This window comes from Trachypithecus francoisi, unplaced genomic scaffold (assembly GCF_009764315.1).
Source record: "Trachypithecus francoisi isolate TF-2019V2 unplaced genomic scaffold, Tfra_2.0 Lachesis_group11, whole genome shotgun sequence".
NCBI lineage: Eukaryota > Metazoa > Chordata > Mammalia > Primates > Cercopithecidae > Trachypithecus > Trachypithecus francoisi.
This window is the reverse complement of record NW_022681456.1, coordinates 25,370,425-25,395,346: the sequence shown is the minus strand read 5'-3', so window position 1 is coordinate 25,395,346 and position 24,922 is coordinate 25,370,425. Positions and strand designations below refer to the sequence as shown.

Here is a 24,922-nt window from a genome sequence, read left to right as displayed (position 1 = left end):
ACCCCAGTACTCAAATATGAGAATGAGACATCTCCCAGGGCCACAAAGAAGTGAAAAAATTCTGAGCAGATGGTTAGAGAATTGGATTTCTATATCTGCAATGTTCCTACACCCCATCTGCCTGGCATGAAGTACATGGAAAATTTCCCCCCAACTCATGATTTCTACATTGAAAAAAGTGAGACCAAGGGGACAACTAACTTCCCCACTATCTTACATTCCCTGGCAGGACACCTGTCCCTGCCTCAACCTACAGGAAGCATCAGGAGTGCCTGAGGAAGAAATATTTCTGAGGACAGACAGAGACAAAGCAGGGAGGCAGGAGTACCATCCGCAGTTCTGAAAGCTCTACTCTATAACTTAGCCAAAGGAGATGCTAAATCAGAGTGGCTGTTCAGCTGCACCATGCAGAAGGAGGTTTGTTCCACAGGTCTCCTGGGCATGAACCCCTAGCCAGCCTTTTCACACTACTAGAATATTCCCTTTGAGACCTCATCCATTCAGGACAGGCAGCACTCTGATTGTTTACCAGAGCTTGGCGTGGACACCATCTAGTGCTGAAATGGAGGCAGCAACTTAGCAGAAAAAAAATAAACAAATAAATTGCAAAGACTGTCTAAGCAAACATACCCAGTAAAAATGAAAACAGGCCACACAGAGAAGACTGGCATAAATAACTAATCATTCAATGCAAGCACACACACACATCCACAAAAACAATAAGAAACAAGGACCAATGCTCTCCCCATACAAACCAAGGAAACAGTGATGAACCCTAATGAGACAGTGATATGTGAGCTCTCTAACCAATAACTGAAAACAGCAGTTTTAAGGAAACTCAGTGATCTGCAGATAACAGAGAAAAGCAATTCAGAAAATTATTGAAGGAATTTAACAAAGAGATTGAAATAATAATAAACAAATCTTGGAACTGAGAAATACATTTACAGAACTGAAAAAATTATTGGAAGGTCTCAACAGTAAAGCGATCAAGCAGAGGAATCAGTGAGCTCAAAGACAGCTATTTGAAAATACACAGAGGAGAAGAAAGAGAAAAGAATGAAAAGAAACAAAGATCATTTACAAGATACAGAAAATTACTACAAAAGTCCAAATCTAAGAATTATTGGTGTTCAAGAAGGAGTTGAGCAAGAGCAAGGGGTAGAAAGCTTATTCAAAGAAATAATAACAGAAAAATTTCCAAAACTTGAGAAAGATACAAATATCCAAGTACAGGAAGGTCAGAGAACACCAAATAGATTTGATCCAAATAAGACTACCCCCAGGTGTATAATAATCAAACTCTCAAATATCAAGGACAAAGAAAGAATCCTAAAAGCAGCAAGAGAAAAGAAACACATAGCATGTAAAGGAACTATAATTCATCTGGCACAGACTTCTCAGTGGAAACCATACAGGCCAGGAAGAGTGGGACGACACTTTCAAACTGCTAAAATAAAAGACCTGCTGTTTAAGAATACTATATCCAGCAAGGCTATACTTCAAACATAAAGGAAAGGTAAAGTCTTTCCCAGATGAAGAAAAGCTGAGAGAATTCACCACCACCAGGCCCATCTTATAAGAAATACTGAAGGGATTTCTTTAATCTGAAAGAAAAAAGAAAATACTAATGTCCAAAAAGAAAACATGTGAAGATACAAAACCTATTGGTAAAATTAACTATATGGACAGACCTAGAATACTCTAATACTGCCATTGTAGTATGCAATATAATAATAACTCTAGTATGAAGCCCAAAAGACAAATTATCAAAAAGCAATAATAGTTACAGCAACTTGTTAAGATAGACAATACAAAAATATGTAAATTCAGGCAACAAAGAATTTAAAATGTGAGAGAGATAGAGTTAAAATGTTAGAGGGTTTTTTCATTTTTTCTTTGTTTTTATTATTTTCTTTGTGATCTAAGTTGTCATCTCTTTAAAATATCTTGTATCTACAAGATACAGATCTTTTTGTAAGCCTCATAGTAACAGCAATGCAAAAATTTTGTAATTGAATCACTAAAGATAAAAACCAATGAACTAAAACATACTATTAATAATAGATAAAATCACTTAACAAAGGAAGGCCATAAGAAAGGAAGAGAGGAGCTACAAAATGATTAGAAAACAAGCAACGGAATGACAGTGGTAAGTTATTGCTTACCAATAATAACATTGAATGTAAACTGACTCAATTCTCTAATTAAAAGGCATACAGTGACTGAAGAGATAAGAAACAAGACCCAAATATATGCTGCCTACAAGAAACCCACTTCACCTATAAAGAGACAGATAGACTGAGAATACAGGAGGTGGAAAAATATATTCCATGCAACTGGAAACTAAAAGAAAGCAGGAATAGCTATTCTTGTATCACATAAAATAGACTATAAATTAAAGACTTTAGAAAAAGACAAAGAAGGTCAGTAAATAACAATAAAGGGGTCAATTCAGCAAGAGTATATAACAATTACAAATATCTATGCACCCAGCACCAGAGCTTCCAAGTGTATATAGCAAACATAAATTGATCTAAAGGGATAGGTACACTGCAATACAATAATAGCAGGGGATTTCAACACCCAACTTTCAGTAATGAATAGATCATCCAGACAGAAAAAATACAAAAGAACATAGGAGTTAAACTATATACTAGTTAAAATAAGCCTACCTGACATTTACTGAACATTTCACTCAACTGATGCAGAATACAGATTATTTTCATCATCATATGGAACATTGTTCGGAGTAGACCATTTACTAGACCACAAAATAAATTTCAACAAATCCAAATAGTATAAATCAAATCAAGTACTTTTTCTGACCACAGTGGAATAAAACTAGAAATAAATAAAAAGAGGAACAAACTAGAAATGAATAAAAAGAGGAACCTCAGAAACTACACAAACACATGGAAATTTAAAAATATGCTCCTGAACAACCGATGAGTCAATGAAGAAATTAAGAAAGAAATAAAAAAAAAAAAGAAACAAATGAAAATGGAAATACAACATACCAAAATCTATGAGATACAGCAAACACAGCATGTAGAGGGAGATTTATAGCAATAAACTCACAGGGCAAAAAGTAGAAAGACTTCAAATTAACAGTCTAAGGACGTACCTCAAGGAACTAAAAAAGCAAGAACAAATCAAACCCCAAATTCAAAGAACAAAAGAAATAATTAAGATCAGATAAAAAATAAGTGAAACTGAGATTTTTTAAAAAAAATATGGAAGATACAGAAGAGCAACAAAACAAAAAGTTGGGGTTTTGAAAAGATAAAATCAACCAACCATTAACTAACCAAGAAAAAAAGAAAGAAGACTCAAATAACTAAAATAAGGAATGAAAAAAGAGACATGACAACTGAGAACACAGAAATAAAAAGAACCATTAAAGACTATTATGAACAACTATACAACAACAAATTGGGAGACTAAAAAGAAATTGATAAATTTCTGAATTAATATCCTTGGTAGATATTAATCTACCAAAATTGAATCATGAGGAAATAGAAAATCTCAACAAGCCAGTAATGAGTAACAAGACTGAAGCTGTAATAAAATGTCTTCCATCAAAGAAAAGTCTAAGACCTGATGGCTTCACCACAAAATTTTGCCAAACCTTTGAAGAAGAACTCATATCAATTCTACTCAAATTCTTTAAAAAAAAAAGTGAATAGGAAGGATCACATCTGAACTAATTCTATGAGGCCAGCATTACTCTGATATCCAAACCAGACAAGAACACAATGAAAAAAGAAAACTAGGCCGGGCGCGGTGGCTCAAGCCTGTAATCCCAGCACTTTGGGAGGCCGAGACGGGCAGATCACAAGGTCAGGAGATCGAGACCATCCTGGCGAACACAGTGAAACCCCGTCTCTACTAAAAATACAAAAAACTAGCCGGGCGAGGTGGCGGGCGCCTGTAGTCCCAGCTACTCAGGAGGCTGAGGCAGGAGAATGGCGGGAACCCGGGGGGCGGAGCTTGCAGCGAGCTGAGATCTGGCCACTGCACTCCAGCCTGGGTGACAGAGCAAGACTCTGCCTCCAAAAAAAAAAAAAAAAAAAGAAAACTATAGACCAGTATTACTGATAAGCATAGATGCAACAATCCTCAACAAAATACTAGCAAATTGAACTTAATAACACGTGAAAAAGAACATTCACCATGATCAAGTGGGATTCATCACAGGGATGCAAGGATGGTTCAATGTATGCAAGTCAATAATATGATACATCATATTAACAGAACCAAAAATAAAAGCAATATAATTATTTCAATAGATGCTGAAAAAATATTTGATAAAATTCAACATCCCTTTATGATAAAATCTTCAACAAACTGGGTGTAGAGAAACATACCTAAAAATAAGAAAAGACATATGAAAACCTATAGCTAACATTGTATTAAACTGGGAACAATTGAAAGTCTTTCCTGTAAGACCTGGAACAAGAAAACAACATAATACTGGAAGTGCTGGGCAGAGCACTTAAGCAAGAGAAAGAAATAAAATCCATTCAAACTGGAAAGAGGAAAAACCCAAATGCTCCATCAAAAATTACTTAGAACTGATAAATGAATTCAGGAAAGTTACAGGATACAAAATTAGCATACAAAAATCAGTAGCATTTATATATACCAACAGCAAGCAGTCTGAAGAAGAAATCAAGAAAGCAATCCCATTTACAATAGCGACAAATAATACAAAATACCTGGGCATCAATTTAACCAAAAAAGATAAAGATCTACACAAGAGAAACTATCCAACACTGAGGAAAGAATTTGTAGAGAACACACGAAAAATGAAATTGTCATTTTAACAATATTAATTCTTCCAATCCATGAACATATATCTCATGCTTATAGATTGGAAGAATTAATATTGTTAAAATGACAATATGACCCAAAGCAATTTACAGATTCAATGCAGTACTACAGAAATATCAATGACATTCTTCACAGAAATAGAAAAAACAGTCCTAAAATGTATGTGGAATCACAAAAGACTCTGACTAGGCAAAGCAATCCTGAGAAAAAGAATAAAGCTGGTGACACTATACTACCTTACTTTAAAATATACTACAAAGCTATAGTAACCAAATCAGCATGATACTGGCATAATAGACACATAGAACAATGGAACAGAATGGAGAACCCATATGTAAATCCACACATTTATAGTCACCTCATTTTTGACAAAGTCTCCAATAACATACAATGGGGGAAAGACTGTCTTTTTAATAAGTGATGCTGGAAAATAAGATACTCCATTTCAGAAGGATGAAACTTGATGCTTTTCTCTCATAGTATAAAAAATCAAATCACAATGGATTAAAGACTTAAACGTAAGACCTAAAACTATGAAACCAATAGGAGAAAACATTGGGGAAATGCTCCAGGATGTTGCTCTGGGCAAAGATCTTTTGTGTAAGACCTCAAAAGCATAGGCAACCAAAGCAAAAATGGACAAATGGGATTATATCAAGCTGAAAAGTTCCTGCACAGCCAAGAAAACATTCAACAAAGTGAAGAGACGACTCACAGAATGTAAGAAAATATTTGCAAACTATTTATCTGACAAAGGATTAATAATCAGAATTTATAAGGAGCTCAAGCAAATCAATAGCAAAAAACCAGCAATCTTGATTGAAAAAACAAATAACCTGATTAAAAAATGGGCAAGAGATCTGAATAAACATTTCTCAAAGGAAGATATGCAAATGGCCAATAGGGATACGAAAAAAATGTCAACACTGCTAATCGTCAGAGAAATGCAAATCAAAACCACAATATGGTATTATCCCAGTTAAAATGGCTTTTATCAAAAAGACAGGCAATAACAGATGCTGGTGAGGATGTGGAGAACAGAGAACCCTCGAACACTGTTGTTGGGAAGGTAAATTAGTATAGCCACTATGGAAAACAGTATGGAGGTTTCTCAAAAAATTAAAAATACAACTATCATATGATCCATCAATGCCACTATTGGGTATATATCCAGAAGAAAGGAAATTAATATATTTAAAGAATATCTCCATTCCCATGTTTATTGGAGCACTATTCAAAACAGCCAAGATATGAAATCAAGCTAAGTGCTTATCAGTGGATGAATGAATAGAGAAAATGTGGTATATATACACAATGGAATACTATTCAGCCATAATAAGAATGAAATCTTTCTTTTGCAGCAATATGGATGGAACTGGAGGCCATTATGTTAAGTGAAATAAGCCAAGCACAGACAGACAAATATCACATGTTCTTACTCATATGTGGTAACTAAAAAAGTGGATCTCATGAAGATAGAGAGTGGATTAGTGGTTATCAGAGGCTGGGAAGGGTAGGGAGTCGGGGGGATGAATAGATACAAATACATGGTTTGATAGAAGAAATAAGACCTAGTGTTTGATACATCGGTAGGGTGACTATAGTTTGCAATAATCTACTGTACATTTCAAAATAGCTAGAAGAGAATAGTTGGAATGTTTCTAGCATAAAGAAAAGACAAATATTTACGGTGATGGGTATCTCATCTTTACAAATTTTATGAATGTGTAAAATTATTACACGTTTGCCAAAAATTGTCCATTATGTATCAATTAAAAGTATTTAAAAAAATACATTTGAGAACATTAAAGTTTATCTTTGTAATGATACTGCTTTCAATGCCTTGTTATCAGATGTGCTTTCCTGTAGGTAGGGGATGGGAGGGAATGGGCGGTGGGTGCCATCCGGTGAATTCTGAATAACCCTGGGATTCCTGCATGACTCAATCTTGCCCTTCGTGGTTTCTGATTTTAAAAATGTTAAAAAAGGCCTTTGGTAGCCCCCCAGTTTTTATGTTGTTTTTCTCCTCCCAGAATGGTGCTTACCAAACCCTAGTTATTTTAACGTTATCTTCAAGATTTTTTTTGTATCTTGACTTATGCCTCTTTAATTTTCAATTTAAGATTTGTTCCAATAGTCAATCCTCTTTAGCCATATCCTAAGCAATAATAATCATGAAATCATGGGATTGATGTGTTTGTTATTTCCACACATTAAAATAAGTACATAATTTTAAAAATAAAAATCATGGTTCATGTACCAACAAAAATAATTCCCTTCACCCCCAGTGGTGTGGTTACCACACTTTGAAGACACACTGTTTCAGTAAGTGCTCTCATGAGTTGAAAACTTTGTCTTTGATCCACTTATTCATTTATAAATTCCATTTTTTCTTTTAAAATCATCTATTAGGTGCTTACTGTGTGCCAGGCGCTGGTCTAGGTGTGTGCGTTGCTTATTATTTTATTTAATTATTTGAACAAAACTTCAAGATTGTTATTGCTATTCCCGTTTCTCAAATGGAGAAAAGGAGGCTCAGAGATGTGTCTGCGGGTCTTGCCTAAGCTCACACAGCCTGCGCTTTTTCCAGGAGGACAGAATCAGGTATCTACCTTGTGAGAAACATTAGCAGTGATGGGGAGGCTTGTTGACCTCCTCAAGAATGCAGGCACTGCGTTTCTAAGATGGCCTCAGCTCCTCTAAACAGTCAAATCGCAGAGGGGACATTTGTTTGTGAAATATGTCGCAATGTTCCAGCAGCCTAGGTTCTTTCCAAGAGTTTCTCAAAATCCAGCAGAATAAATATCAGATTTTTTATTGCCTACCACATAATAGGAATATAACTTATTACCGTTGGAGCGCCAGGCTTTCGGCAGCCTCCATAAATCTGGCGCTCCAATTGACTCCATATGCGTTTAAGCAAAACTCAGCCCATGTAGGGGAGCAGTGGATGTAATTGGAATATGGAATGGGGCTTTTGGATTAATCACATTCTGAATATTAACTGTGTATTATGCTGATTTCCTTGCGAATATATTCAGAAGTCCCAGCATGTGTACCTGACTCAGGCTTATACAATCAGAATAGCAAATGTCCTGATTGTGAGGTTGGAAACAGTTCCAACTGCAGTGTATGAGGCCGAATTTCATTTCCCCTAAGAAAAAGAATATTTCAACACTCTCCGGGAGGCCTCGAAGCACAATGTATGGTTTTTCGACATCAGGGAAAGAAGCAGTGTTTGTTTTCAACTGCCTAGTTCAGAATGGATTTTGCCAAGGAACAAGACCACGTTTTGTAGTGAATTCTTGGAGGATTTTTCTGACCCAGTAACTATTTTATTTTTAAAGGAATAAGCACTCTATGATTGTCTTTACTGGGTGGAGGAGGCAGTGGGGTCAGAAAGTGGTAGAGGAGGGAACAGGAAGAGGCACAGTGTGACCAAGGATTAAAGTTTAGAGGGGAAAATTGGGACAGCCTTGCTGCATGACTACAGAAAACATCCTATGTTCGTTACACAATTCATCATTCACAAAGCAAGACTATACCTGTAGAATCTCATCTAGCACTCACAGCAATTCTGAGAGGTAGGTAGTATGATTCCCATTTCACAGATGTAGACACTGAGGCTTGGACAGTTTCTGCCTTGAGCAAATGTGAATGAAAAAGTCATGGGAGGCCGGGTGCGGTGGCTCACGCCTGTAATCCTAGCATTTTGGGAGGTTGAGGCGGGCGGATTGCCTGAGCTCAGGACTTCAAGAGCAGCCTGGGCAACATGGTGAAACCCCGTCTGTCCTAAAATACAAAGCATTAGCTGGGTGTGGCAGCGTGCGCCTGTAGTTCCAGCTACTTGGGAGGCTGAGGCAGTATAATCGCTTGAACCCAGGAGGCGGAGGTTGCAGTGAGCCGAGATTGCGCCGCAGCACTCCAGCCTGGGCTGCAGAGCGAGACTCTGTCTCCAAAAAAAAAAAAAAAAAAAGCCATGGGAGAAGGACCTGAACTGGGCGGGAAGCGGGATGGCAAGTGAGGCCCTTACTTCAGGCACAATGTGAAGGGGCACCCCAAACCTCAATAATTGAGAAAAATTATATTTTAATACAATAATGTTTTAAATTACTACAAAAAATCTATGGGGAGCAAAACATCAAAATTCTAAATAAGGACAGGAGTAGTAATAGTGCTCTGATGAACCATATTGGAGTCTAAGGCAAAAGGAAAAATCAGCAATTCTGGTCCAGTCTTCATTTATTTTGATGACGTAGTTTTCTTTTTCTTTCTTTCTGTTTTTTTCTTTTTTTTTTGGCTTCCCTTTCAATTTTGTGCCTGAGGCCAGCGCCTCACTAGCTTCACCCAAGTCCTAGCCATGCAGGGAAGCCAAAATTATCTCCCTAAAGCCTACATCTGCTCAGGCCAGGCCTCTGATCAAAACCTTCCAGGGGCTTCCTGTCACCTAAAGGAAAGAGTCCAGATGCCCAAGCTTGACTCTGGGAGCTTCTGAAATTGAAGGTGCACAGATGGCAGGCTCTGAACTGGGCTCTGCGGTTTACATACATAAAGTGGCTGAACAGTTCAGGCCTTAGACTTAGGGACTTAGACTGCCTGGGTTTGGATCCTGCTCTGTAAATGTACTAACAGTGTGACCTTGAATAGTGAACTTAAAGTCCCCAAGCCTCAGTTTTCTCACCTGAAAACGGAGATAGCAATGACATCCGGCTTATAGAGTTGCTGGGAAGATTTAACAGTAAAAACAACAAGAATAATGAAAACAAGAACAATAGCGTCTAGCACTTAGTAAGTGTTCAGTTAATCCACTCAACAAACATTTATTGAGCACCTACTATATTCCAGGTTCTGGAGCTTTTGAGACTCAATAAACTCTAATTGTTATTACTATTGTTTAATCTTTACAACAGTCTCATGGAATAGGAACTACTATTTTCATCCTTATTTTACAGATAGGGAAACTGAGGATCAAAGGGATTAAGCAGTATACTGGAGGTAAGCCAACAGTTAAATTGAACAGCCAGGGGTGGAGTCCTATTAATTTTGGCTCCAAAGTCAACAGAATTATTTGTGAGGTCTAACGAAGCCTTTCAGAATGTGTTTGTCTTTTCCACAGGATTGTAGGCTTCCAGAGGGCAGACTTCGTGGTGTATTCGTCCTTGTGTTTGTCTCAGGCCTTGCAAAGAGTTTTGTACACAGCAAGTGCTCAACAAATGGCTAACAAAATAAACTGAATACTGTCTTAAAGCTTTCTTGAAGGTGATTTGTAGTTTGTGTCTGAGTATTTACCCCCACCACGTCGAGTGCATATGGTGCTTTTCTAGTTCTTTGCAAGGAAAGATAACTTGGCTTGGTGGTAGAGACAGATGGGTGTCCAAAGTGAAACTTATCTTCTTCCTCCACCCACCTGCTCCTGCTCAAGGTTCCTATCTCTGTGAACATAGCACAGTCAACCCACTGCTCATACAAGATACCAGGGATCTTTCCTCCCCTGGTCTTCTCTCTCCCTCTTTGTTGATAGGCACTCAACTGCCATGTGCTGGGGATCCCTCCTCCTAAATCTTTCGTCTTCAGCCATATCTCTTCATCTCTGTCCACCCCCAACTTAGTTTAGGCTGCCACCAACTCTGGTTTGGATCCCTTCTCACTTGTCTGCCTGCTTCTAGCCTGGGCCCCCATCCCCTCGTCTCATTCCATTCTCTACTGGGCAACCAGAACCATCTTTTTCAACCACAGACAGATCAGACCAGCCTCCTTCCTGCTTCAAACTCTGCATGGTTCTGTTTACCTAGAGCAGTGGCCTCCAAAATAAAGGACTGACAAACTGGGGGCAGTGAAGAATGATCCCCTTAAGTATGAGAAGAAGGTACTGGAATTCCTTTTTCTGTTCATTTTCTACTTTATCCTTTAAAAATTATATTTCTGTACATGTTTTATATATTTCATTATATTTCTGTGCTTAGTTTACGTTCAGTAGAGTCTGAGGCAGTGATTTGGATGCATGGGGCTTACTGCGAGACTGCGCTCAGGAGAAACCTATCAGAGAATAAGAGAAGTAGGATGGAATCTCATGCCTGTAATCCCAGCACTTTGGGAGGCCAAGGGGGGTGGATCGCTTGAGCCCAAAAGTTTGAGATGAGCCTGGGCAACATAGTGAGACCCTATCTCTGCAAAAAATTACAAAAATTAGCCAGGCGTGCCAGCACATGCTTGTAGTCCCAGCTACTCAGGAGGCTGAGGTGAGAGGATCACTTGAGCCGGGAAGGCAGAGGTTGCAGTGAGTCAAGATCATGACAGTGCCACTGCACTCCAGCCTAGGCCACAGAACGAGACCCTGTCTCAAAAAAAAAAAAAAAAAAAAAAAATGGAGTAGAGGAAAATAGGTAAGCAAGGGTGTGGCCTCAGCTGGAGTTCTAGTTTCAGCCTGAACCCAGGGGGAGCTCTGGAGGGTAAATTACATTACAAGGAGTTGAGTTGACTTTTTGCATACCTATGTCAGCCACCTGACCTTACGGTGGTGAGGGGTGTCAATTTCCAAGTGAGGCCATTCTCCTTGGCCAAAGGAATTTCATTGGATAGGAGGACGTCTGTGAGCCGTGAGCAGTAACACTCCTGCTATGTCCACAGGTATGAGGGACAGATGGGACCCATTTGTTAGTTTCATATGTTCTTTATTTGAGAAAAGACCTTCAAACTATAGGTGTAAATATTTGTTTTATACCATTACTTTATTTATCTTTTTTGGAATAGTAATATTGTGTATGTTGGATTTTATTGTTTCTCTTCCATATCTGTTATTTTTCTTTTATTCTTTTTCACTTCAGTTTCTTTTGTTTTTCTCAAATTTTTTCTATGTCTCTTGTATTTTAATCATGTCAGTTTGACTCTGTTTACTTCTATTTTTACAGTACTTTTCATGTTCACACTGAACTTTGTGAGAACCCATTTCATCCCCCTCTGTTGCCTTCGAATTTCTTCCCTGAATGCTTTTTGCTCTGAGTTAGACCCCAGCTGAGGAGTCTACACCTTTGCTTAGCTTTCTTCCTCAACTCCATCCTCTTCCCTTATTCTCCCATAGGGTTTTCCTGAGTGCATGCCCTCGGTAAGCCCCATGTATCCAAATCCTTGCCTCAGTCTCCACTGAACTTGAAAACTAAGACAGTAACATGCAAAGAAATATAACTTTAAAAGGACAAAATAGAACTAGATATTGTCTCTTGTTTCTTAGAGGCAATGGTTTTTTGTTGTTGTTGTTTTGTTTTGTTTTTTTGAGATGGAGTCTCGCTCTGTCACTCAGGCTGAAGTGCAGTGGCGCATCTCGGCTCACTGCAAGCTCCGCCTCCTGGGTTCATGCCATTCTGCTGCCTCACCCTCCTGAGTAGCTGGGACTACAGGCACCTGCCACCACGCCCAGCTAATTTTTTGTATTTTTTTTTTAGTAGAGATGGGGTTTTGCCGTGTTAGCCAGGATGGTCTCGATCTCCTGATCTCGTGATCCGCCTGCCTTGGCCTCCCAAAGTGCTGGGATTACAGGCATGAGCCACCATAACTGGTCAGCAGTGGTCTTATTAAGCATTTTAAACAATCATCGTGATGTAGTTTGCCTTAATTATTTTAACTTTTTATTATAGAAATATCTGGATATACACAAAAGTGGGCAGACTTGCATGCTAAACACCCAGGTATGCATCATGCAGCTTGAACACGCAGTCTGTCTGTTCAGGCCAAGTCTAGAAGCTGGAGCTATGGCCTGGGAGGGTGGTGGAATCAGAGTGGACACCTTTGCAGTCTGTTAACAGCAGTGATGTTGCGAGACATTTGATAGGGGATTGATATGTCATTCCTAGAACAAGGGCCCCAGAATGACCTTGTCTGTTTCGCATCCTGCTAAGTATTCAAAGCCCAGCCAAAGTCCAGCACAACATGGGCATCCAAACATTTGTTAAGAGAATAACCATTCTCAGTCTTTTGTTCCTGGTCTATCATTATTACTATTTTTATCATTATTATTGACAAAATCATATATAGCACTTAGTGCATGCCAGGCACTATTCTCAGTGCTTGACATGTATTAATAATTTACCCTCAGAACAACCCCGTGAAGTAGATATTATTATTGTCCCCAGGAAACTAAGGTACGGAGAGGCTAAGTCTCTTGTCGGAGGCCACCCAACTGGTAACAGAGCCAGGATTCTCACCCAAGCCTGCTGGCATCTGCGATCTTGCCTGAGAATGCCCTTGAATTTCCTTGTCTGAGGGCAGCAGTCAGCAGAAGGAGGTTGGGCGGTCCCTGTGGATGGCGTCGGGATGCAGGCTGGAGGAGAAGGGTCAGGGGACTCAGAAGCAGGGCTAAAGAGGGGCTGAGGGGCAAGGAGGGTATGGCAAGGGGGAGGAAGGCCTAGCAGAGTGGTAAGGGTGGGATATTGAAGGAGACAGACCAGGGGTGAAGTCCAGCTGCCCTCTCATCGGCTGCATGTCCTTTGTCAAGTCACCTCTTTCTTGGGAACTTCATTCTCTTGATTTATAAAACAGGCTTCATAATCTGACCTCGGGGTTATTACTTTGTCACTGTCTTGTCTCTGATACCCCTAGGTGGCTCCTGTTGCTCACCCACCCATTCACTGAACAAATGAACCAGCACAGCCTTTGATAGCTGTTTAAATCTCTTGCTGTAGTATTACTTGGTGCTGGCTACTGCTTGAAATCTGCAGATTTTGTCAGGATCTGGTGGATATTTTGGTTTGAGAGAGGTTTTCTCAGGGATTCTGGGGGTGCAATGACATGTATTTTGGGGGCTCATCTCTCAGCATGTGGAAGGGACATAAGACTTGCTTCTCTTCAGCTTCCTCTGAGGTTGGCAGACACGTTGGTTCACACTGGGCAAAGCAGAGTGTATTGGTTGACAGTGGCAGCTCTGGGTTCAATCAGACAGGTTCAAATTTCAGGCCACTTCCTACACACATGATCTTGGTTAGCTGATTTAACCTCCCAGGGCCTCAGTTTCCTCATCTGTAAAGTGAGGATAAAGAAACATATTCCAGCCCTGGTTTAAGGATTAAATGAGGAAATACAGGTGAACACAGCTTGGACAGTTCCCAGCACATGGTGGTGCCTGGTAAATGCACACACACCGAATTCCTGTATACATCAAGGAAGGGGTGATTGTGAATATTTTCAGATGTGTCCTTACCCACACCTGAGTAGACGCAGATCATTACAGGGCTTTGTCCACAACTGAGGAACTGCCTTCTTGTCATATAGAGTATGACTAAACACCTATAAAACAATTGCCGTATACCAGGCACTCTTCCAGATACTTTATATTACTTAATTTAATCTTCACAAAAATCCCAGGAAGTAGATACTATATTACCCTATTTTTCAATAAAGAAGCAGAGGATCAGAAATGTTAAGTGACTTTCCTGAAGTCACACAGCTAGTATGTGACGCAGATGGGTTTTAAACCCAAAGCCAGTACACTGAACCAAAATGCTATCCTGCCTCTCTGAAGCCAGCGAAACTCAGTGGGTGAGAGATACAGTAGCTTTCTGGCTGTTCCCTGTTGTTTTATCTTCTTCAGACAGCAGCTGTTCACCTGCAGTCTCAGAGGGAGGAAAGGGCCCATTAAGGGAGTGAGGACAGCATCATTTCTGAGCAGACTCTCCAAGTCTCAGATGATGAGCTACTGCACTTCTGGACTGAGTTGATACCTCTGGAGCAAGGCACAGAGAAAGTGAAATGGGCAGAGCTGGCGAGATGTGCAGAGCACATCTTGTGTCATCCACAGAGCTGGGAGTGCTTGGCTGGTTCAACTCAGAGAATAAAATTTCCCATTGCTTAGTTCTCAGTACATAAATATTTTTAAGTGAGCAGTATGAAAGAACAGCAGAAGGATTGTTGAATATGAGGGTGGAGGGTGGGTGAAGACAACCAGTGGAAAATGGGCAGGAGGCTGAAGGTGAGACCCATCAGGGTGGCCGTGGTGGGGAAGACAGGTGGGGTAAACTGGCCAGAGAAACAGCGGTCAGTCAAACTCTTGAGAGACCTGGTAACATGACTCAGAGGAAGAAACTGGGCTTGGAATTGGAAAGTTTTTAACTTGCCACTTCCTGGGTAGGTAATCTTGGGTCAATGACTTCCTCTTTCTGACCTCAGTTTTCCTATCTGTAGTGTGGCGAAGAGGGTGGCTTGATAATCTCTGTGCTCCCTGACCCAACGCTCTTGTTTTCTGAGTGTCACCATATTTTGGGGCATGTTAAAGATGTGAGGAATGGCAAGAGTGGCTTCCCTCAAGCCCTCCAGGGATAGAACCGGTCATTCTGCCTCTGTTAAAGTTCCTCGCTTCATTTGGCACATGAGGCTGCTGAAATGCAGGCCTGAAACTGGCACTATTGCCTGCCAGGAGCCGGAAGCTTTTGCAACCAAAGGGAGGAGCCTCATTAGATCTTGCCAGAGAGCAGTGTCCCTGGAATAAGTCGAGGGCCCCAAATTGCCCTAGAATCTTGAGCCTCGAGAAATGTGGACAATGGATAGGCTATGGGAGGAGCCCAGGACGCTGCATGCCCTAGCACTCCACACGAGGTGCTGTGGAAGGTGCCCAAGTACAGGGAGGGCAGCCTGATCTGAGGCCCCAGCGACAGCTGATAGGGTCAGACAAAGGCACCATGGAGAGCTCCTCAGGGAGCCATGGTCTACGGGGTGACTTGGCCAGAAGCTTTGCCCAAGTGGACCGTACCAGACTGAATGGTATCAGACTGGGCCAATCAGGGTCTCTGTTTATAAACGTAAAAGTTCTAGGTGAATAAAGAGAAAATGAATATCTCGGGTCAGGCTGTGACCCATGATGTTGACACCACGCTGTCAAGATGGAGGTTCACCAATGTTTTGGAAGCTCTGGGACCAACTGCAGTGTATGAGGCTGAATTTCCTTTCCCGGAGAAAAAGAATATTTCATCACTCCCCAGGAGGCCTCGAAACACAATGCATGGTTTTCTGACACCAGGGGAAGAAGCAGTGTTTGTTTTCAGCTGCCTAGGTCAGAATGGGTTTTGCCAAAGAACAAGACCACATTTTGAGTGAATTCTTGGAGTGTTTCTCTGGCCCAAGAACAACAACAACAGCAACTTCTTCTTCTTCTCCTTCTTTTCTTCTTCTTCTCCTCCTCCTCCTCCTCCTCCTCCTCCTCCTCCTCCCCCTCCTCCTCCTTCTTCTTCTTCTGACTAATCACTCTGTGATTGTCTCTACTGGGTGGAAGAGGCAGTGGTGTCAGACAGTGGCAGAGGAGGGAATAAGAAGAGGCACAGTGTGACCAAGAATTAAGATTTAGAGGAGAAAATACTGAATGACTCCGTGCTATGCCAAGGGCATTGCTGGGACGGCCTTGCTGCATGACTACAGAAAACATCCTATGCTAGTTACACAATGCATCATTCACAAAGCAAGGCTATACCTGCAGAATCTCATCTAGCACTCACAGCAATTCTGAGAGGTAGGTGGTATGATTCCCATTTCACAGATGTAGACACCGAGGCTTGGACAGTTTCTGCCTTGAATAAATGTGAATTAATGAGTCATGGGAGAGGTGTTGTCTGCCCATGGGTCCTACAATGAAAACCTTCACCAACTGCAAAGAATCTGAGGCCCAGAGAGGTTAAGTGACTTGTCTGTAGTCACACAGCTAGTAAATGGCAGAGATGGGGTTTAAACTGAAAACAGTCACCTCCAAAGCCTGTGCATTTAACTATTATGTTACATTGTGTTCTGGTTGATCCATCCATCCATCCATCCATCCATGCATCCATCTATTTTTAAATTTATTGAACACCTCACTGTGTGTGTCCAAAACGTGATTTTTCCTTGACTGCCAAGAGCTAGCTCTCTTGTATCATTCTCTTCCATCCACCCATCCATCCATTTATCTATCCATCCATCCTCACACTTACTGAGTTCTCTACTAGGTTGCAGGCACTGTGCTAGGCTTTGAGGGTATAATGATAAGCATCACAGGCATGGCCTGCCCCGAAGGGTTAACAGTCTATAGGGGAAGACAACAAACAAGGCAACAAATGATCACAAGCCATGATAACCCACAAAGGAATGAATTTGAGGATAAGAATCTCTCTGATCCTCAAATTAGGGAACATTCATTTAAATGAAGAACAGGTAGGAGTTAGCAGAGCAACACAGTAGGAAGAGGGTTCCAGGCAGGGAAAGCATGTTCCCAGCCTTGAGGTGGGAAAGACCATGGAGGCCAGTGTGGCTGGAGCAGAGTGGCTATAGGAGAGAGTGTCCAGGGATGACATCAGAGAAATATGCAGGACCAGATGTGCAGGGCCTGGTGACTACAGTACGTGTGATAGAAAGCCAGGAAACGTTTTATCCAGGCAGAATGACATGAATGGACTTGAAGGCTACTGTACCACTCTCATCCCACCTCCACCTGGTTTCACTTAGGTGTTGGACACATTTCAATTGCCTTCGGGGATGGTGCTGGAAAAAAATATTAGCTGTCATTTATTAAGTGCTTACTGCATGTTTTATGTGTTTTTCCTGTATTATTACATTTATCCTTACAACATCCTATGGAGTAGGTACTATTATTATTTCCTTTTACAGGGAGAAACTGAGGCTCAGAGAAGTTTAGACATGTGCTCAAGGTCAGCTTAAGGGGGATTAGAATAAAGGCTCATGTTTGTTTGACTTCCTTATGGGTATACATGAACTTGCATCCATGTCTCAGTCCCAAGCCACATGGCTAGAATCAAATCATTCAGAAAAGCCAGGGCTGGTATGAGAAGGAATGTATCTCAAGTAGCTGAAATTTGGCATTAGAGGAGACCAAGCTTATTCAGCTTGGAATCCAGCATTAGAACACCTTGACCCTGTGTCTTCTGTGTGCCTCATCATTCACTGGGAGTGTGAGAAGGGAATAATTGCACCAAGGGGAGTTGCTTCAGCTGTTGTTAGAAGACCTGATGTTTCTGACCTTTTCCTACCTCTTCCTATGCCTCAGCCCTTAGTGGTTCCTCCAGATGCTATGAAATCCACAATTCATCTCATCCTTGGCCAAGAACAGCAGCCAGAGTGGAAAGCCCCATGGGACCAGAGCGCCAACGATACAAAAGTGATCTGCTTTGTCATAGCAGGAGCTCTTGCTCTGTGCCTGGCTGGCCCTCGACGCAAATTACTCTGATCTGAGCAGCTGGGCCTCGTTCTGGGCGATCTGAATTCAGACAAATCTGCAATAGAGTGCAGTGAAAAAGGAGAGACTCAAAAGTCAGATATAGCTGGGACCCAACCTCACCTTGGCCAAGTACCAAACCTTCTAGCTGTGTGATCTTGGATAACTTAGATAATTTCTCTGAAGTTAAAGTCTTTACAACATCTAGATCAGTTTCCCAAAGCCAAAATCAGTACAGTGAGCTGTAAGCAGAATACTCATAACTAATAATAACTGAGCACTTGTTATATGCCCAGGACTGTGCCAAATGAGATGTGTATATATTTGAGTATATATGTAATGAGTGTGTATGCATATGCATATATATGTATATATTCTAATTTAATAATCTTGAAAACTCTATTCACTGCACATACTGTACTTATTTTATAGATGAGGAACTGAGGCTCAGAGAGGTTGAGTATTCATCACAGTTTAGTAAGTGGCAAAGCCGAGATTTGAACCAGGGCAGCTTAACTCTTCATCACCCCCTTTCGATGCCTTAAATATCCTCCCTTTTCTAAGTTATTAGCACTTCAAGTACAAACTCCAAAGCCTTCAGAGACAGCAAAGGCCTTATTTATAGGCATCTGGAAGTCATAATTAGAAAGTGGAAGTCATCTTTACTAAATTCCACGTCATAGTCAGTTGACTGTGGAAACTACACAATTCCAATGGTTTGAATGTCTTCTTTATCCCAGTTGGTGCCCGCCCTAAATTAAAATCCCCTGAAGGTACTGCTCTCTTAATTAACTGTTTGCCTTGTTAGGATTGTAAACATTTTCCTTGTTGTGGAGTGGGTCACACCAATTAAAGGCAGAGTCCATGTTGAGCATGAGGGCAGTGCATCCAAGCCTGCTGGGAAGCGAAGTCTTCTCTTGCCTGCTGCAGTCCTTGCATTTCTGCTGGGAGGTCACAGAGACATAGAACCCTGGCATGACTGCTTCTCTCATACAGCAAGCAGCTACTGCATGTTATGGGCTACGTACAGAGGTTGGAAACGGGTTTGGAGCCACTGAGACCTGGGTGTGAGTTCTGGGATCTTCCTGTGCTTCAGTTTTCTTAGCAGTGACATGGAATGGGACGGTATTTGCCTCACGGGTGGAGATGTGGCTTGAATGAAGAGATATGTGCACTTAGTATAGGGATGATGCTTAACCATGAAAGCTTTTCTACCCTCCTCCTTCCATCTGCTCCAGTTCACATTTCTTATGCTTTTTGACCAGCCAGCAACATTATAATGTTCTCCCTGTGTGTGGGTATTTCCCCTTGTTAAGAGTCCTACCTTCCCAAGGAAAAAAGCCAGAAACTCACTTTGCCATCTCTTTTTCAATCTTGTGACCCTGTGACCCAACCCTATGACCCAATTCAGATGACCTGAATTTTTTTTTTAAAGTCTTATTAAATAATAACAGATATGCAGAAAATCACACAAAGCATTAATATATTGCTTGTTAAATATTTATAAAGTGATTATATTTTGGTAATCAGTGTCTAAAACAAAAAAAGAGAACACTACCAGCTTCCCAGAAGACCTCGTTGAGCCCTTTCCAGTCCTTATTCCATGTAAGTATCTACTATCTCGACTTTTGAAGCATAGGCTAATTTTGCTAATTTTTTTTTCATTTTTTTCTAAAACAAAAACAAAAATGGGATACATGTGTAGAATGTGCAGGTTTGTTACATAGGCATATATGTGCCATGGTGGTTTGCTGCAGCTAATGACCCATCCTCTAAGTTCCCTGCCCTCACTCCCCACCCACCAACAGGCCCCGGTGTGTGTTGTCCCCTCTCTGTGTCCATATGTTCTCATTGTTCAGCTCCTACTTATGAGCGAGAACATGCAGTGTTTGGTTTTCTGTTACTGTGTTAGTTTGCTGAGGACGATGGCTTCCAGCTTCTTCCATGTTCCTGCAAAGGACATGATCTCATTCCTTTTTATGGCTGCATAGTATTCCATGGTGTATAAGTACCAAATTTTTGAACTTTATATAGATGGGATTAAACAGCATGTGTTAGTATGTATCATTTTGCATCTGGCTTTTTCAATAACCATTTTTGTTGTTGCTGGAATTTTTGTTTGTTTGTTTGTTTTTGAGACGAGGTCTCATTCTGTTGCCCAGGCTGGAGTACAATGGCACAATCTTGGCTCACTACATCCTTGAGCTCCTGGGCTCAAGTGATCCTCACACCTCAGCCTCCTGAGTAGCTTGGACTACAGGCATGTGCCACCATGCCCAGCTAATTTTTGTATTTTCTGTAGAGACAGTGTTTTGCCATGTTGCCCAGGCTAGTTTCAAACTCCTGGGCTCAAGTGATCCTCCTACCTCAGCCTCCCAAGTGCTGGGATTGTAAGTGTGAGCCACCACGCTGGGCCTCACTCAACACTTTGTAAGATTTATCTATATTGTTGCATGTGGTTTATTCATCCTCATTGCAGTGTAGTACATATTCCACTGTGTGAATATACCTGTTTATTCTTCTATTCAACTGTTAGTGGACATTTGGGTTATTTCTAGTTTTCAGCTAATACAAGTAGGGCTGGTATGAATGTTGTTATACATGTTTATTGGTGAACACATAAGCATTTCTTTGGGGCATATAATATATATGAATAGAATTGTTGAGTCATAGGTTATGTATGTGATGGCTTTAGCAGATACTGTGAAACCATTTTATAAGTGTTTATAGCAATTTATACTGCCACCAATAATATATGAGAATTCCAATTGCTCCACCACTCAGTGTTAACTGTCTTTTTAACTTTAGCCTATTATGGTAGTGATAGGTATTGCATTGTGGTTTTAATTTGCATTTCCCTGATATCCAAAGACCTTCTCATGTATTTATTGGCCAGTTGGATACTGACTTTTATGAACTTCCTATTTATGTCTTTTGCCCATTTTTTCTCTTGGGTTGTCTGGCTCTTTCTTATTAATTTGTAGGAGTTCTTTTTATACTTTGGATAAAAGTCCTTTTTGATTTTGCAAAACATTAATCTTCATTCTACTTGTTGTCTTTTCATCGCTAGTAGATTATAGCTTTTGATTAATATTAAGAGTTGTAGTTGCAGTCTAATGTGATATTTCCCCTTGGTTAGAACTTTTGTGATCTATTTAAGAAACATTTGCCAGTGTCAAGGTCATGAGAATATTCTCACATGTTTTTGCCTAAACGCTTTATTGTTTTACCTGTCACATTTATGCATAATCCATCTGGCATTGATCTTTGTGTATGCTGTGAAGTAGGGTTCAGAATGAATCTTTTCCTCATATGAATGTCCAATTAACTTAGCACCAGTATTTGAAAATAACACCCTCTCTCTTCTGCTTGCGGTGATACTTTTGCTATAAATCAGATGATTATGTATGTATGAGTTTGCTTCTGGACTCTATATTTTGTTCCATTGGTCTCTATATGTAACCTTCAGGAAACTTTCACTTGGAAGAGAGATTTGTGAAGAAGGAGGTGCCCCGAGGAACCCATTTTTTTGGTGATGATTGTGGGAGAATCATAGAGAAATGTATTCAGCTTCTAAAGGTAGCTGTGCCACAGTCCTCAAGCCTTAGTAATTTGAGTTACAGTGTGTAGGGCCTCTGTGGCACTGACCATAGTGTCTCCTTGGAGCAGTCCATGGGTATAATGTGGGCATTGCCCTTGGCTGTGTAGGCTTTAAGCTTAGTTCTTGGTTCCTTCCATTAAGGATGAACACAAAAAATTTGAAACCTCTGTGCTTGCCTTCCCCTGAAACCAATTTGCCACTGCATGCTCCTTTCCCAGTAAGCTGTGAAATACAAGGTCTCCTTGTAATGCTTTTATACACTGCTCACTGCAGTTTAATATATGAGACACTGCATCATAGTCTGGAGGTTCAAAATTACCTCGAAGTAATCATTTCCTAGAGGGCAGGTAGTAAACATTCTGTCACATAGCTATAGATTGTTGCCTGTCGCCATCAATCAGCCCCCCAGGGAGATATTAGGGAGACTGATACAGGAGCGAACTGAGAACTGGTGAGTGTCTGACGTGGCTGCCAGGTCTCTGCAAAGGGAGACAGGCTTGGTGGTCTGTGGCAAACTGGCTTTGTTGGGGGCAGCTCCTTCAGCACTAAGGAGCTGGAGGTGTGGGTCTGGGCCCTGAGTGGCCTGTTGGTCTAACTCAGCTTCAGGGTCATGGGATCCTTTATCCCTAACCTTGGCTCTCTGATACCTTCCCTAGTGATTTGGACCAAACCCATCACCTGTGTTTGCAAAGTAATAATGGTTGCCATTAATGAGCACTCACTCTGCCCCAGGAAATTTTCTAATCATTCTCATGCATCATCTCAATCTTCAAAGTAACCCAAGGATAGAGTTACAATATTAGCCCTATTTTAAATCTGAGGAGACCAAGGCTTGGAGATCTTGTCTAACTTGCAAGATCATGGCAAAGTCAGGATTTGAACCTGGGGTGTTCTGCTTCCAGAGGCCGGGTGCTGAGTCACTGCGTACTCACTCTCTTACACATCCAGCTCTGCGCTGGGCCCATTAGCCTGTGATCTCACTAAATATTTAAGGATGCTGCTTTTGTCCTCATTGTATAGATAAAGAAACCGAGGCCATCAGAAGTGCAGCTGTTCATCCAAGTTCAGTGAGTAGATGGCATTACTGAGATTCCACTCCAGGGCTCTCAGGCTATACATCTAAAACTTGCTTCTTGGGTAGGCAGATAAAACATCTCTGTTTGCAGAGGGAAGAATGCTTGCAGGTTCATCTCATGGACCTAATGTCTTGGTGAACTTAGGCTTATGTCCCCAAAAGGGGCAGATCAGGTTTTGGCAAACTGACATATAAACAACTTAAATGACCCTCTTAAAACACAAATTATTAATAAAACTTAGGTATGGACATATGTATTTATTTAGTAGGTGCATTCAAGTAAGGGGCCCTGAAACTTATACTTCATAAATGTCATGGTAAATCCACTCTAGTCTCCAGTCTTCTGTGGACTCCCACCTTGGAGCAAATCTCTAAAACTCAGAAGACTCTTCCTGCCTCTGTTGGACTTTTAGAAATCTGAGCACGGAAAAAAGCACTGTGTGGATCATTTGGAAGTGTTCAGCATCTCAGTGTAATCTGTGGTCCCAAACCAGGACTGGAGTTGCAAGGGGTGAGGATTCTGACTGACTCTAAGCTAATGTCACTCAAAGTGTGGTCTCTGAGCTGCGGGTCTATGAGATGTTTGTTACCAGTCCAGGACAAGATCAGTCAGACACCAAAAACTGCCATTTGGGGACTTTTATAGCAATTCAGTACTGCAGACAGTCCAAGTGTCCTGTTAAACAGGGTGTAGACAAGTTTGCATCTGACTTTTTAAAACACTGACGAGTTGCTTGTGGTGCCAGCTGGTACTAGTCATGCACAGTAGAACCATGTATCAGGCCATAATATATTGGGAGAAAACCAAAGCTGGTCCTTTACCATAGACAGTTTGAGAAGCACTGGTCTAAACCTTATTGGGGATGTCATTGTTTTGAATACACCCAGTCATCAATCATTTCATTTCACAAACAAGCAAACCTCAAACCAGACCACACCAAGGCAATGATAACAGCAACAACAAAATCCCAAATCTGACCCATTCATAATTTGTTGGTGGTCTGGTTTAGTTTTGATCTGGGTAATCTCATTGGCCTCCATTTTTGTGCAGGCTTAGAAGAAAGTAGTTCTAGTCTCTTTCAAAGTGTAGCCCAAGGACAACTGCCTTTATCCAAATTGCCTAAGAAGCTGTGTTAGTTCCTATTGTTTTGTAAGAAATCACCATGTACTTAGCTTAAAACAACACAAATTCATCTTGCCATTTCAACAGGGACAGAAGTCTGAGTCCTATGCTCAGGATCTCATCAGGCTAAGATCAACATATTGGCCAGAGATGGGGCTTGAGGTCCTTTTCCAAGCTTACTAGTAGGTAGCAGAACTCAGTTCCTTGAGGTTGTAGGACTGAGGTCCTCAATCCCTAGTGGCTGCCCACTGTTCTCAGCCATGTGGTCATCTTCATAGTATGAAAGTTTGCTTCTTCAAGGCTGGTAAGAGTGTCTCTGTTACTTTGACCTCCCCAATGTCTTCCATCTCTGACTTCTACATCCTCTTCTAAAGGACTCACCTGATTAGGTCAGGCCTGCCAAGGATAATCTCCCCTTTGATTTGCTTGTTAACTGGTTAGGGGCCTTAATTACATCTACAAATCCCTTCACCTTGGCCACATAATGTAAGCTCATCAGAAGAGTGACAACCATCATATTGACAAATCTCAGCTACACTCAAGGTGAGGGAATTATACGGGGACAGAAAGGGGCAGCGATCTTGGAGGCCATTTCAGAATTCTGCCTATACAGAAGTCGATTTAAAAAGTAAGTTCTTGGTTCCAAACCCAAGAGAATTGATTTTGTAGGCATTGTGGGGCTCCAGAACGCACATTTTAGCAAACTTCCCAGCTACTCTGAGACTCTACGTTACACAAATCTGGGCTTGAGTGTCAGATTTGCCACTTACTAGCTGGGAGGCCTCTAGATAATCACTCGCTGTCTATGACATTCAGTTTCTTCACCTGCAAGGTGGAGTGGGCAAGCCCTACCTCGCAGGATTGTAGAGAGGATTAAATGTGATGCGGATTGGTGTGATATGGATTGGTGTGATGTGGATTGGTGGATTTTTCATCCCGATTGCACATTAGAATCACTGGGAAGTTGCCGTGAGTCATCTCAGACCAACTTAGTCAGAATCTCTAGGATGGGGTCTAGGCATCAACATTTTTTAAAGCTCCCCAAATTATTATTATTATTATTTGGGACAGGGTCTCCCTCTGTCACCCAGGCTGGAGTGCAGTGGT

At 41.1% G+C, this 24,922-nt stretch overlaps 1 long non-coding RNA gene across 1 annotated transcript in view; it reads left to right on the top strand.

The window, feature by feature from the left end:
* The first annotated feature begins 10,317 nt into the window (after positions 1 to 10,317).
* Positions 10,318 to 24,922, top strand: part of LOC117089462 — an 89,616-nt gene continuing 75,011 nt past the window's right edge. Inside the window, exon 1 of the long non-coding RNA XR_004439609.1 lies at positions 10,318 to 10,702. This is a non-coding gene — a long non-coding RNA (uncharacterized LOC117089462). The remainder of the gene's footprint in view (positions 10,703 to 24,922) is intronic.